Source organism: Salvelinus fontinalis, chromosome 27, assembly GCF_029448725.1.
Source record: "Salvelinus fontinalis isolate EN_2023a chromosome 27, ASM2944872v1, whole genome shotgun sequence".
In the NCBI taxonomy this organism is placed as follows: domain Eukaryota; kingdom Metazoa; phylum Chordata; class Actinopteri; order Salmoniformes; family Salmonidae; genus Salvelinus; species Salvelinus fontinalis.
The window spans coordinates 42,388,113-42,402,845 of record NC_074691.1 but is presented as its reverse complement, the minus strand read 5'-3'; positions in this window follow the sequence as shown (position 1 = coordinate 42,402,845).

The following is a 14,733-nucleotide window of genomic DNA, read 5'->3' as shown; positions in this document are numbered from 1 at the left end:
CGTTGATATAGTGTATAGCCTACATCTGGGTCGATAAAATCAAATTTTCAGGATATTTGAAAACATAACACATTTCCTGTAACACTTTTTAAATAACCTGGGGTAGGCCTAGCCCTTGATCGTCTCAGTCCCACTTGATCGTCTCAGTCCCACTTGATCGTCTCAGTCCCACTTGATCGTCTCAGTCCCACTTGATCGTCTCAGTTATATGGATCTGTAACTACTACAGTGTAGTTTAGTAGGATGGAGGCTGTATGGATCTGTAACTACTACAGTGTAGTTTAGTAGGATGGAGGCTGTATGGATCTGTAACTACTACAGTGTAGTTTAGTAGGATGGAGGCTGTATGGATCTGTAACTACTACAGTGTAGTTTAGTAGGATGGAGGCTGTATGGATCTGTAACTGCTACAGTGTAGTTTAGTAGGATGGAGGCTGTATGGATCTGTAACTGCTACAGTGTAGTTTAGTAGGATGGAGGCTGTATGGATCTGTAACTGCTACAGTGTAGTTTACTAGGATGGAGGCTGTATGGATCTGTAACTGCTACAGTGTAGTTTAGTAGGATGGAGGCTGTATGGATCTGTAACTGCTACAGTGTAGTTTAGTAGGATGGAGGCTCCATAGCTGTATGGATCTGTAACTGCTACAGTGTAGTTTAGTAGAATGGAGGCTGTATGGATCTGTAACTGCTACAGTGTAGTTTAGTAGGATGGAGGCTGTATGGATCTGTAACTGCTACAGTGTAGTTTACTAGGATGGAGGCTGTATGGATCTGTAACTGCTACAGTGTAGTTTAGTAGGATGGAGGCTGTATGGATCTGTAACTGCTACAGTGTAGTTTAGTAGGATGGAGGCTGTATGGATCTGTAACTACTACAGTGTAGTTTAGTAGGATGGAGGCTGTATGGATCTGTAACTGCTACAGTGTAGTTTAGTAGGATGGAGGCTCCATAGCTGTATGGATCTGTAACTGCTACAGTGTAGTTTAGTAGGATGGAGGCTGTATGGATCTGTAACTGCTACAGTGTAGTTTAGTAGGATGGAGGCTGTATGGATCTGTAACTACTACAGTGTAGTTTAGTAGGATGGAGGCTGTATGGATCTGTAACTGCTACAGTGTAGTTTAGTAGGATGGAGGCTGTATGGATCTGTAACTACTACAGTGTAGTTTAGTAGGATGGAGGCTGTATGGATCTGTAACTGCTACAGTGTAGTTTAGTAGGATGGAGGCTGTATGGATCTGTAACTGCTACAGTGTAGTTTAGTAGGATGGAGGCTGTATGGATCTGTAACTGCTACAGTGTAGTTTAGTAGGATGGAGGCTGTATGGATCTGTAACTGCTACAGTGTAGTTTAGTAGGATGGAGGCTGTATGGATCTGTAACTGCTACAGTGTAGTTTAGTAGGATGGAGGCTGTATGGATCTGTAACTGCTACAGTGTAGTTTAGTAGGATGGAGGCTGTATGGATCTGTAACTACTACAGTGTAGTTTAGTAGGATGGAGGCTGTATGGATCTGTAACTACTACAGTGTAGTTTAGTAGGATGGAGGCTGTATGGATCTGTAACTGCTACAGTGTAGTTTAGTAGGATGGAGGCTGTATGGATCTGTAACTGCTACAGTGTAGTTTAGTAGGATGGAGGCTGTATGGATCTGTAACTACTACAGTGTAGTTTAGTAGGATGGAGGCTGTATGGATCTGTAACTGCTACAGTGTAGTTTAGTAGGATGGAGGCTGTATGGATATGTAACTGCTACAGTGTAGTTTAGTAGGATGGAGGCTGTATGGATCTGTAACTGCTACAGTGTAGTTTAGTAGGATGGAGGCTCCATAGCTGTATGGATCTGTAACTACTACAGTGTAGTTTAGTAGGATGGAGGCTGTATGGATCTGTAACTGCTACAGTGTAGTTTAGTAGGATGGAGGCTGTATGGATCTGTAACTGCTACAGTGTAGTTTAGTAGGATGGAGGCTGTATGGATCTGTAACTGCTACAGTGTAGTTTAGTAGGATGGAGGCTGTATGGATCTGTAACTGCTACAGTGTAGTTTAGTAGGATGGAGGCTGTATGGATCTGTAACTGCTACAGTGTAGTTTAGTAGGATGGAGGCTGTATGGATCTGTAACTACTACAGTGTAGTTTAGTAGGATGGAGGCTGTATGGATCTGTAACTGCTACAGTGTAGTTTAGTAGGATGGAGGCTGTATGGATCTGTAACTGCTACAGTGTAGTTTAGTAGGATGGAGGCTGTATGGATCTGTAACTGCTACAGTGTAGTTTAGTAGGGTGGAGGCTCCATAGCTGTATGGATCTGTAACTACTACAGTGTAGTTTAGTAGGATGGAGGCTGTATGGATCTGTAACTACTACAGTGTAGTTTAGTAGGATGGAGGCTGTATGGATCTGTAACTGCTACAGTGTAGTTTAGTAGGATGGAGGCTCCATAGCCGTATGGATCTGTAACTGCTGCAGTGTAGTTTAGTAGGATGGAGGCTGTATGGATCTGTAACTGCTACAGTGTAGTTTAGTAGGATGGAGGCTGTATGGATCTGTAACTACTACAGTGTAGTTTAGTAGGATGGAGGCTGTATGGATCTGTAACTACTACAGTGTAGTTTAGTAGGATGGAGGCTGTATGGATCTGTAACTACTACAGTGTAGTTTAGTAGGATGGAGGCTGTATGGATCTGTAACTGCTACAGTGTAGTTTAGTAGGATGGAGGCTGTATGGATCTGTAACTACTACAGTGTAGTTTAGTAGGATGGAGGCTGTATGGATCTGTAACTGCTACAGTGTAGTTTAGTAGGATGGAGGCTGTATGGATCTGTAACTGCTACAGTGTAGTTTAGTAGGATGGAGGCTGTATGGATCTGTAACTGCTACAGTGTAGTTTAGTAGGATGGAGGCTGTATGGATCTGTAACTGCTACAGTGTAGTTTAGTAGGATGGAGGCTGTATGGATCTGTAACTACTACAGTGTAGTTTAGTAGGATGGAGGCTGTATGGATCTGTAACTGCTACAGTGTAGTTTAGTAGGATGGAGGCTGTATGGATCTGTAACTGCTACAGTGTAGTTTAGTAGGATGGAGGCTGTATGGATCTGTAACTGCTACAGTGTAGTTTAGTAGGATGGAGGCTGTATGGATCTGTAACTGCTACAGTGTAGTTTAGTAGGATGGAGGCTGTATGGATCTGTAACTGCTACAGTGTAGTTTAGTAGGATGGAGGCTGTATGGATCTGTAACTGCTACAGTGTAGTTTAGTAGGATGGAGGCTGTATGGATCTGTAACTGCTACAGTGTAGTTTAGTAGGATGGAGGCTGTATGGATCTGTAACTACTACAGTGTAGTTTAGTAGGATGGAGGCTGTATGGATCTGTAACTACTACAGTGTAGTTTAGTAGGATGGAGGCTGTATGGATCTGTAACTGCTACAGTGTAGTTTAGTAGGATGGAGGCTGTATGGATCTGTAACTGCTACAGTGTAGTTTAGTAGGATGGAGGCTGTATGGATCTGTAACTGCTACAGTGTAGTTTAGTAGGATGGAGGCTGTATGGATCTGTAACTACTACAGTGTAGTTTAGTAGGATGGAGGCTGTATGGATCTGTAACTGCTACAGTGTAGTTTAGTAGGATGGAGGCTCCATAGCTGTATGGATCTGTAACTGCTACAGTGTAGTTTAGTAGGATGGAGGCTGTATGGATCTGTAACTGCTACAGTGTAGTTTAGTAGGATGGAGGCTGTATGGATCTGTAACTACTACAGTGTAGTTTAGTAGGATGGAGGCTGTATGGATCTGTAACTGCTACAGTGTAGTTTAGTAGGATGGAGGCTGTATGGATCTGTAACTGCTACAGTGTAGTTTAGTAGGATGGAGGCTGTATGGATCTGTAACTGCTACAGTGTAGTTTAGTAGGATGGAGGCTGTATGGATCTGTAACTGCTACAGTGTAGTTTAGTAGGATGGAGGCTGTATGGATCTGTAACTACTACAGTGTAGTTTAGTAGGATGGAGGCTGTATGGATCTGTAACTGCTACAGTGTAGTTTAGTAGGATGGAGGCTCCATAGCTGTATGGATCTGTAACTGCTACAGTGTAGTTTAGTAGGATGGAGGCTGTATGGATCTGTAACTGCTACAGTGTAGTTTAGTAGGATGGAGGCTGTATGGATCTGTAACTACTACAGTGTAGTTTAGTAGGATGGAGGCTGTATGGATCTGTAACTGCTACAGTGTAGTTTAGTAGGATGGAGGCTGTATGGATCTGTAACTGCTACAGTGTAGTTTAGTAGGATGGAGGCTGTATGGATCTGTAACTGCTACAGTGTAGTTTAGTAGGATGGAGGCTGTATGGATCTGTAACTGCTACAGTGTAGTTTAGTAGGATGGAGGCTGTATGGATCTGTAACTGCTACAGTGTAGTTTAGTAGGATGGAGGCTGTATGGATCTGTAACTACTACAGTGTAGTTTAGTAGGATGGAGGCTGTATGGATCTGTAACTACTACAGTGTAGTTTAGTAGGATGGAGGCTGTATGGATCTGTAACTGCTACAGTGTAGTTTAGTAGGATGGAGGCTGTATGGATCTGTAACTGCTACAGTGTAGTTTAGTAGGATGGAGGCTGTATGGATCTGTAACTACTACAGTGTAGTTTAGTAGGATGGAGGCTGTATGGATCTGTAACTGCTACAGTGTAGTTTAGTAGGATGGAGGCTGTATGGATCTGTAACTGCTACAGTGTAGTTTAGTAGGATGGAGGCTGTATGGATCTGTAACTGCTACAGTGAAGTTTAGTAGGATGGAGGCTGTATGGATCTGTAACTGCTACAGTGTAGTTTAGTAGGATGGAGGCTGTATGGATCTGTAACTGCTACAGTGTAGTTTAGTAGGATGGAGGCTGTATGGATCTGTAACTACTACAGTGTAGTTTAGTAGGATGGAGGCTGTATGGATCTGTAACTGCTACAGTGTAGTTTAGTAGGATGGAGGCTCCATAGCTGTATGGATCTGTAACTGCTACAGTGTAGTTTAGTAGGATGGAGGCTGTATGGATCTGTAACTGCTACAGTGTAGTTTAGTAGGATGGAGGCTGTATGGATCTGTAACTGCTACAGTGTAGTTTAGTAGGATGGAGGCTGTATGGATCTGTAACTGCTACAGTGTAGTTTAGTAGGATGGAGGCTGTATGGATCTGTAACTGCTACAGTGTAGTTTAGTAGGATGGAGGCTGTATGGATCTGTAACTGCTACAGTGTAGTTTAGTAGGATGGAGGCTGTATGGATCTGTAACTACTACAGTGTAGTTTACTAGGATGGAGGCTGTATGGATCTCTAACTGCTACAGTGTAGTTTAGTAGGATGGAGGCTGTATGGATCTGTAACTGCTACAGTGTAGTTTAGTAGGATGGAGGCTGTATGGATCTGTAACTGCTACAGTGTAGTTTAGTAGGATGGAGGCTCCATAGCCGTATGGATCTGTAACTGCTACAGTGTAGTTTAGTAGGATGGAGGCTGTATGGATCTGTAACTGCTACAGTGTAGTTTAGTAGGATGGAGGCTGTATGGATCTGTAACTGCTACAGTGTAGTTTAGTAGGATGGAGGCTGTATGGATCTGTAACTGCTACAGTGTAGTTTAGTAGGATGGAGGCTGTATGGATCTGTAACTGCTACAGTGTAGTTTAGTAGGATGGAGGCTGTATGGATCTGTAACTGCTACAGTGTAGTTTAGTAGGATGGAGGCTGTATGGATCTGTAACTGCTACAGTGTAGTTTAGTAGGATGGAGGCTGTATGGATCTGTAACTACTACAGTGTAGTTTAGTAGGATGGAGGCTGTATGGATCTGTAACTACTACAGTGTAGTTTAGTAGGATGGAGGCTGTATGGATCTGTAACTGCTACAGTGTAGTTTAGTAGGATGGAGGCTGTATGGATCTGTAACTGCTACAGTGTAGTTTAGTAGGATGGAGGCTGTATGGATCTGTAACTACTACAGTGTAGTTTAGTAGGATGGAGGCTGTATGGATCTGTAACTGCTACAGTGTAGTTTAGTAGGATGGAGGCTGTATGGATCTGTAACTGCTACAGTGTAGTTTAGTAGGATGGAGGCTGTATGGATCTGTAACTGCTACAGTGTAGTTTAGTAGGATGGAGGCTGTATGGATCTGTAACTGCTACAGTGTAGTTTAGTAGGATGGAGGCTGTATGGATCTGTAACTGCTACAGTGTAGTTTAGTAGGATGGAGGCTGTATGGATCTGTAACTGCTACAGTGTAGTTTAGTAGGATGGAGGCTCCATAGCTGAATGGATCTGTAACTGCTACAGTGTAGTTTAGTAGGATGGAGGCTGTATGGATCTGTAACTGCTACAGTGTAGTTTAGTAGGATGGAGGCTGTATGGATCTGTAACTGCTACAGTGTAGTTTAGTAGCATGGAGGCTGTATGGATCTGTAACTGCTACAGTGTAGTTTAGTAGGATGGAGGCTGTATGGATCTGTAACTACTACAGTGTAGTTTAGTAGGATGGAGGCTGTATGGATCTGTAACTGCTACAGTGTAGTTTAGTAGGATGGAGGCTGTATGGATCTGTAACTACTACAGTGTAGTTTAGTAGGATGGAGGCTGTATGGATCTGTAACTGCTACAGTGTAGTTTAGTAGGATGGAGGCTGTATGGATCTGTAACTGCTACAGTGTAGTTTAGTAGGATGGAGGCTGTATGGATCTGTAACTGCTACAGTGTAGTTTAGTAGGATGGAGGCTGTATGGATCTGTAACTGCTACAGTGTAGTTTAGTAGGATGGAGGCTGTATGGATCTGTAACTGCTACAGTGTAGTTTAGTAGGATGGAGGCTCCATAGCTGAATGGATCTGTAACTGCTACAGTGTAGTTTAGTAGGATGGAGGCTGTATGGATCTGTAACTGCTACAGTGTAGTTTAGTAGGATGGAGGCTGTATGGATCTGTAACTGCTACAGTGTAGTTTAGTAGGATGGAGGCTGTATGGATCTGTAACTGCTACAGTGTAGTTTAGTAGGATGGAGGCTGTATGGATCTGTAACTGCTACAGTGTAGTTTAGTAGGATGGAGGCTGTATGGATCTGTAACTGCTACAGTGTAGTTTAGTAGGATGGAGGCTGTATGGATCTGTAACTGCTACAGTGTAGTTTAGTAGGATGGAGGCTCCATAGCTGAATGGATCTGTAACTGCTACAGTGTAGTTTAGTAGGATGGAGGCTGTATGGATCTGTAACTGCTACAGTGTAGTTTAGTAGGATGGAGGCTGTATGGATCTGTAACAGCTACAGTGTAGTTTAGTAGCATGGAGGCTGTATGGATCTGTAACTGCTACAGTGTAGTTTAGTAGGATGGAGGCTGTATGGATCTGTAACTGCTACAGTGTAGTTTAGTAGGATGGAGGCTGTATGGATCTGTAACTGCTACAGTGTAGTTTAGTAGGATGGAGGCTGTATGGATCTGTAACTGCTACAGTGTAGTTTAGTAGGATGGAGGCTGTATGGATCTGTAACTGCTACAGTGTAGTTTAGTAGGATGGAGGCTGTATGGATCTGTAACTGCTACAGTGTAGTTTAGTAGGATGGAGGCTGTATGGATCTGTAACTGCTACAGTGTAGTTTAGTAGGATGGAGGCTGTATGGATCTGTAACTGCTACAGTGTAGTTTAGTAGGATGGAGGCTGTATGGATCTGTAACTGCTACAGTGTAGTTTAGTAGGATGGAGGCTGTATGGATCTGTAACTGCTACAGTGTAGTTTAGTAGGATGGAGGCTCCATAGCTGAATGGATCTGTAACTGCTACAGTGTAGTTTAGTAGGATGGAGGCTGTATGGATCTGTAACTGCTACAGTGTAGTTTAGTAGGATGGAGGCTGTATGGATCTGTAACTGCTACAGTGTAGTTTAGTAGGATGGAGGCTGTATGGATCTGTAACTGCTACAGTGTAGTTTAGTAGGATGGAGGCTGTATGGATCTGTAACTGCTACAGTGTAGTTTAGTAGGATGGAGGCTGTATGGATCTGTAACTGCTACAGTGTAGTTTAGTAGGATGGAGGCTGTATGGATCTGTAACTGCTACAGTGTAGTTTAGTAGGATGGAGGCTGTATGGATCTGTAACTGCTACAGTGTAGTTTAGTAGGATGGAGGCTGTATGGATCTGTAACTGCTACAGTGTAGTTTAGTAGGATGGAGGCTGTATGGATCTGTAACTGCTACAGTGTAGTTTAGTAGGATGGAGGCTCCATAGCTGAATGGATCTGTAACTGCTACAGTGTAGTTTAGTAGGATGGAGGCTGTATGGATCTGTAACTGCTACAGTGTAGTTTAGTAGGATGGAGGCTGTATGGATCTGTAACTGCTACAGTGTAGTTTAGTAGGATGGAGGCTGTATGGATCTGTAACTGCTACAGTGTAGTTTAGTAGGATGGAGGCTGTATGGATCTGTAACTACTACAGTGTAGTTTAGTAGGATGGAGGCTGTATGGATCTGTAACTACTACAGTGTAGTTTAGTAGAATGGAGGCTGTATGGATCTGTAACTACTACAGTGTAGTTTAGTAGGATGGAGGCTGTATGGATCTGTAACTACTACAGTGTAGTTTAGTAGGATGGAGTCTGTATGGATCTGTAACTGCTACAGTGTAGTTTAGTAGGATGGAGGCTGTATGGATCTGTAACTGCTACAGTGTAGTTTAGTATGATGGAGGCTGTATGGATCTGTAACTGCTACAGTGTAGTTTAGTAGGATGGAGGCTGTATGGATCTGTAACTACTACAGTGTAGTTTAGTAGGATGGAGGCTGTATGGATCTGTAACTGCTACAGTGTAGTTTAGTAGGATGGAGGCTGTATGGATCTGTAACTGCTACAGTGTAGTTTAGTAGGATGGAGGCTGTATGGATCTGTAACTGCTACAGTGTAGTTTAGTAGGATGGAGGCTCCATAGCCGTATGGATCTGTAACTGCTACAGTGTAGTTTAGTAGGATGGAGGCTGTATGGATCTGTAACTGCTACAGTGTAGTTTAGTAGGATGGAGGCTGTATGGATCTGTAACTACTACAGTGTAGTTTAGTAGGATGGAGGCTGTATGGATCTGTAACTGCTACAGTGTAGTTTAGTAGGATGGAGGCTGTATGGATCTGTAACTGCTACAGTGTAGTTTAGTAGGATGGAGGCTGTATGGATCTGTAACTGCTACAGTGTAGTTTAGTAGGATGGAGGCTCCATAGCTGTATGGATCTGTAACTGCTACAGTGTAGTTTAGTAGGATGGAGGCTGTATGGATCTGTAACTACTACAGTGTAGTTTAGTAGGATGGAGGCTGTATGGATCTGTAACTGCTACAGTGTAGTTTAGTAGGATGGAGGCTGTATGGATCTGTAACTGCTACAGTGTAGTTTAGTAGGATGGAGGCTGTATGGATCTGTAACTGCTACAGTGTAGTTTAGTAGGATGGAGGCTGTATGGATCTGTAACTGCTACAGTGTAGTTTAGTAGGATGGAGGCTGTATGGATCTGTAACTACTACAGTGTAGTTTAGTAGGATGGAGGCTGTATGGATCTGTAACTACTACAGTGTAGTTTAGTAGGATGGAGGCTCCATAGCTGTATGGATCTGTAACTGCAACAGTGTAGTTTAGTAGGATGGAGGCTGTATGGATCTGTAACTACTACAGTGTAGTTTAGTAGGATGGAGGCTGTATGGATCTGTAACTACTACAGTGTAGTTTAGTAGGATGGAGGCTGTATGGATCTGTAACTGCTACAGTGTAGTTTAGTAGGATGGAGGCTGTATGGATCTGTAACTGCTACAGTGTAGTTTAGTATGATGGAGGCTGTATGGATCTGTAACTACTACAGTGTAGTTTAGTAGGATGGAGGCTGTATGGATCTGTAACTGCTACAGTGTAGTTTAGTAGGATGGAGGCTGTATGGATCTGTAACTGCTACAGTGTAGTTTAGTAGGATGGAGGCTGTATGGATCTGTAACTGCTACAGTGTAGTTTACTAGGATGGAGGCTGTATGGATCTGTAACTGCTACAGTGTAGTTTAGTAGGATGGAGGCTGTATGGATCTGTAACTGCTACAGTGTAGTTTACTAGGATGGAGGCTGTATGGATCTGTAACTGCTACAGTGTAGTTTAGTAGGATGGAGGCTGTATGGATCTGTAACTGCTACAGTGTAGTTTAGTAGGATGGAGGCTCCATAGCTGTATGGATCTGTAACTGCTACAGTGTAGTTTAGTAGGATGGAGGCTGTATGGATCTGTAACTGCTACAGTGTAGTTTATTAGGATGGAGGCTGTATGGATCTGTAACTGCTACAGTGTAGTTTACTAGGATGGAGGCTGTATGGATCTGTAACTGCTACAGTGTAGTTTAGTAGGATGGAGGCTGTATGGATCTGTAACTGCTACAGTGTAGTTTAGTAGGATGGAGGCTCCATAGCTGTATGGATCTGTAACTACTACAGTGTAGTTTAGTAGGATGGAGGCTGTATGGATCTGTAACTGCTACAGTGTAGTTTAGTAGGATGGAGGCTGTATGGATCTGTAACTACTACAGTGTAGTTTAGTAGGATGGAGGCTGTATGGATCTGTAACTGCTACAGTGTAGTTTACTAGGATGGAGGCTGTATGGATCTGTAACTGCTACAGTGAAGTTTAGTAGGATGGAGGCTGTATGGATCTGTAACTGCTACAGTGTAGTTTAGTAGGATGGAGGCTGTATGGATCTGTAACTACTACAGTGTAGTTTAGTAGGATGGAGGCTGTATGGATCTGTAACTGCTACAGTGTAGTTTAGTAGGATGGAGGCTGTATGGATCTGTAACTGCTACAGTGTAGTTTAGTAGGATGGAGGCTGTATGGATCTGTAACTGCTACAGTGTAGTTTAGTAGGATGGAGGCTGTATGGATCTGTAACTACTACAGTGTAGTTTAGTAGGATGGAGGCTGTATGGATCTGTAACTACTACAGTGTAGTTTAGTAGGATGGAGGCTGTATGGATCTGTAACTGCTACAGTGTAGTTTAGTAGGATGGAGGCTGTATGAATCTGTAACTGCTACAGTGTAGTTTAGTAGGATGGAGGCTGTATGGATCTGTAACTACTACAGTGTAGTTTAGTAGGATGGAGGCTGTATGGATCTGTAACTGCTACAGTGTAGTTTAGTAGGATGGAGGCTGTATGGATCTGTAACTGCTACAGTGTAGTTTAGTAGGATGGAGGCTGTATGGATCTGTAACTGCTACAGTGTAGTTTAGTAGGATGGAGGCTCCATAGCTGTATGGATCTGTAACTACTACAGTGTAGTTTAGTAGGATGGAGGCTGTATGGATCTGTAACTGCTACAGTGTAGTTTAGTAGGATGGAGGCTGTATGGATCTGTAACTGCTACAGTGTAGTTTAGTAGGATGGAGGCTGTATGGATCTGTAACTGCTACAGTGTAGTTTAGTAGGATGGAGGCTGTATGGATCTGTAACTGCTACAGTGTAGTTTAGTAGGATGGAGACTGTATGGATCTGTAACTGCTACAGTGTAGTTTAGTAGGATGGAGGCTGTATGGATCTGTAACTGCTACAGTGTAGTTTAGTAGGATGGAGGCTCCATAGCTGTATGGATCTGTAACTGCTACAGTGTAGTTTAGTAGGATGGAGGCTGTATGGATCTGTAACTACTACAGTGTAGTTTAGTAGAATGGAGGCTGTATGGATCTGTAACTACTACAGTGTAGTTTAGTAGGATGGAGGCTGTATGGATCTGTAACTACTACAGTGTAGTTTAGTAGGATGGAGGCTGTATGGATCTGTAACTGCTACAGTGTAGTTTAGTAGGATGGAGGCTGTATGGATTTGTAACTGCTACAGTGTAGTTTAGTATGATGGAGGCTGTATGGATCTGTAACTGCTACAGTGTAGTTTAGTAGGATGGAGGCTGTATGGATCTGTAACTGCTACAGTGTAGTTTAGTAGGATGGAGGCTGTATGGATCTGTAACTGCTACAGTGTAGTTTAGTAGGATGGAGGCTGTATGGATCTGTAACTGCTACAGTGTAGTTTAGTAGGATGGAGGCTCCATAGCTGTATGGATCTGTAACTGCTACAGTGTAGTTTAGTAGGATGGAGGCTGTATGGATCTGTAACTACTACAGTGTAGTTTAGTAGGATGGAGGCTGTATGGATCTGTAACTGCTACAGTGTAGTTTAGTAGGATGGAGGCTGTATGGATCTGTAACTGCTACAGTGTAGTTTAGTAGGATGGAGGCTGTATGGATCTGTAACTGCTACAGTGTAGTTTAGTAGGATGGAGGCTGTATGGATCTGTAACTGCTACAGTGTAGTTTAGTATGATGGAGGCTGTATGGATCTGTAACTACTACAGTGTAGTTTAGTAGGATGGAGGCTGTATGGATCTGTAACTGCTACAGTGTAGTTTAGTAGGATGGAGGCTGTATGGATCTGTAACTGCTACAGTGTAGTTTAGTAGGATGGAGGCTGTATGGATCTGTAACTGCTACAGTGTAGTTTACTAGGATGGAGGCTGTATGGATCTGTAACTGCTACAGTGTAGTTTAGTAGGATGGAGGCTGTATGGATCTGTAACTGCTACAGTGTAGTTTACTAGGATGGAGGCTGTATGGATCTGTAACTGCTACAGTGTAGTTTAGTAGGATGGAGGCTGTATGGATCTGTAACTGCTACAGTGTAGTTTAGTAGGATGGAGGCTCCATAGCTGTATGGATCTGTAACTGCTACAGTGTAGTTTAGTAGGATGGAGGCTGTATGGATCTGTAACTGCTACAGTGTAGTTTATTAGGATGGAGGCTGTATGGATCTGTAACTGCTACAGTGTAGTTTACTAGGATGGAGGCTGTATGGATCTGTAACTGCTACAGTGTAGTTTAGTAGGATGGAGGCTGTATGGATCTGTAACTGCTACAGTGTAGTTTAGTAGGATGGAGGCTCCATAGCTGTATGGATCTGTAACTGCTACAGTGTAGTTTAGTAGGATGGAGGCTGTATGGATCTGTAACTACTACAGTGTAGTTTAGTAGGATGGAGGCTGTATGGATCTGTAACTGCTACAGTGTAGTTTAGTAGGATGGAGGCTCCATAGCTGTATGGATCTGTAACTGCTACAGTGTAGTTTAGTAGGATGGAGGCTGTATGGATCTGTAACTGCTACAGTGTAGTTTAGTAGGATGGAGGCTGTATGGATCTGTAACTACTACAGTGTAGTTTAGTAGGATGGAGGCTGTACGGATCTGTAACTGCTACAGTGTAGTTTACTAGGATGGAGGCTGTATGGATCTGTAACTGCTACAGTGAAGTTTAGTAGGATGGAGGCTGTATGGATCTGTAACTGCTACAGTGTAGTTTAGTAGGATGGAGGCTGTATGGATCTGTAACTACTACAGTGTAGTTTAGTAGGATGGAGGCTGTATGGATCTGTAACTGCTACAGTGTAGTTTAGTAGGATGGAGGCTGTATGGATCTGTAACTGCTACAGTGTAGTTTAGTAGGATGGAGGCTGTATGGATTTGTAACTGCTACAGTGTAGTTTAGTAGGATGGAGGCTGTATGGATCTGTAACTACTACAGTGTAGTTTAGTAGGATGGAGGCTGTATGGATCTGTAACTACTACAGTGTAGTTTAGTAGGATGGAGGCTGTATGAGTCTGTAACTGCTACAGTGTAGTTTAGTAGGATGGAGGCTGTATGGATCTGTAACTGCTACAGTGTAGTTTAGTAGGATGGAGGCTCCATAGCTGTATGGATCTGTAACTACTACAGTGTAGTTTAGTAGGATGGAGGCTGTATGGATCTGTAACTGCTACAGTGTAGTTTAGTAGGATGGAGGCTGTATGGATCTGTAACTGCTACAGTGTAGTTTAGTAGGATGGAGGCTGTATGGATCTGTAACTGCTACAGTGTAGTTTAGTAGGATGGAGGCTGTATGGATCTGTAACTACTACAGTGTAGTTTAGTAGGATGGAGGCTGTATGGATCTGTAACTGCTACAGTGTAGTTTAGTAGGATGGAGGCTGTATGGATCTGTAACTACTACAGTGTAGTTTAGTAGCATGGAGGCTGTATGGATCTGTAACTGCTACAGTGAAGTTTAGTAGGATGGAGGCTGTATGGATCTGTAACTGCTACAGTGTAGTTTAGTAGGATGGAGGCTGTATGGATCTGTAACTACTACAGTGTAGTTTAGTAGGATGGAGGCTGTATGGATCTGTAACTGCTACAGTGTAGTTTAGTAGGATGGAGGCTGTATGGATCTGTAACTGCTACAGTGTAGTTTAGTAGGATGGAGGCTGTATGGATCTGTAACTACTACAGTGTAGTTTAGTAGGATGGAGGCTGTATGGATCTGTAACTACTACAGTGTAGTTTAGTAGGATGGAGGCTGTATGGATCTGTAACTGCTACAGTGTAGTTTAGTAGGGTGGAGGCTGTATGGATCTGTAACTGCTACAGTGTAGTTTAGTAGGATGGAGGCTGTATGGATCTGTAACTGCTACAGTGTAGTTTAGTAGGATGGAGGCTGTATGGATCTGTAACTGCTACAGTGTAGTTTAGTAGGATGGAGGCTGTATGGATCTGTAACTACTACAGTGTAGTTTAGTAGGATGGAGGCTGTATGGATCTGTAACTGCTACAGTGTAGTTTAGTAGGATGGAGGCTGTATGGATCTGTA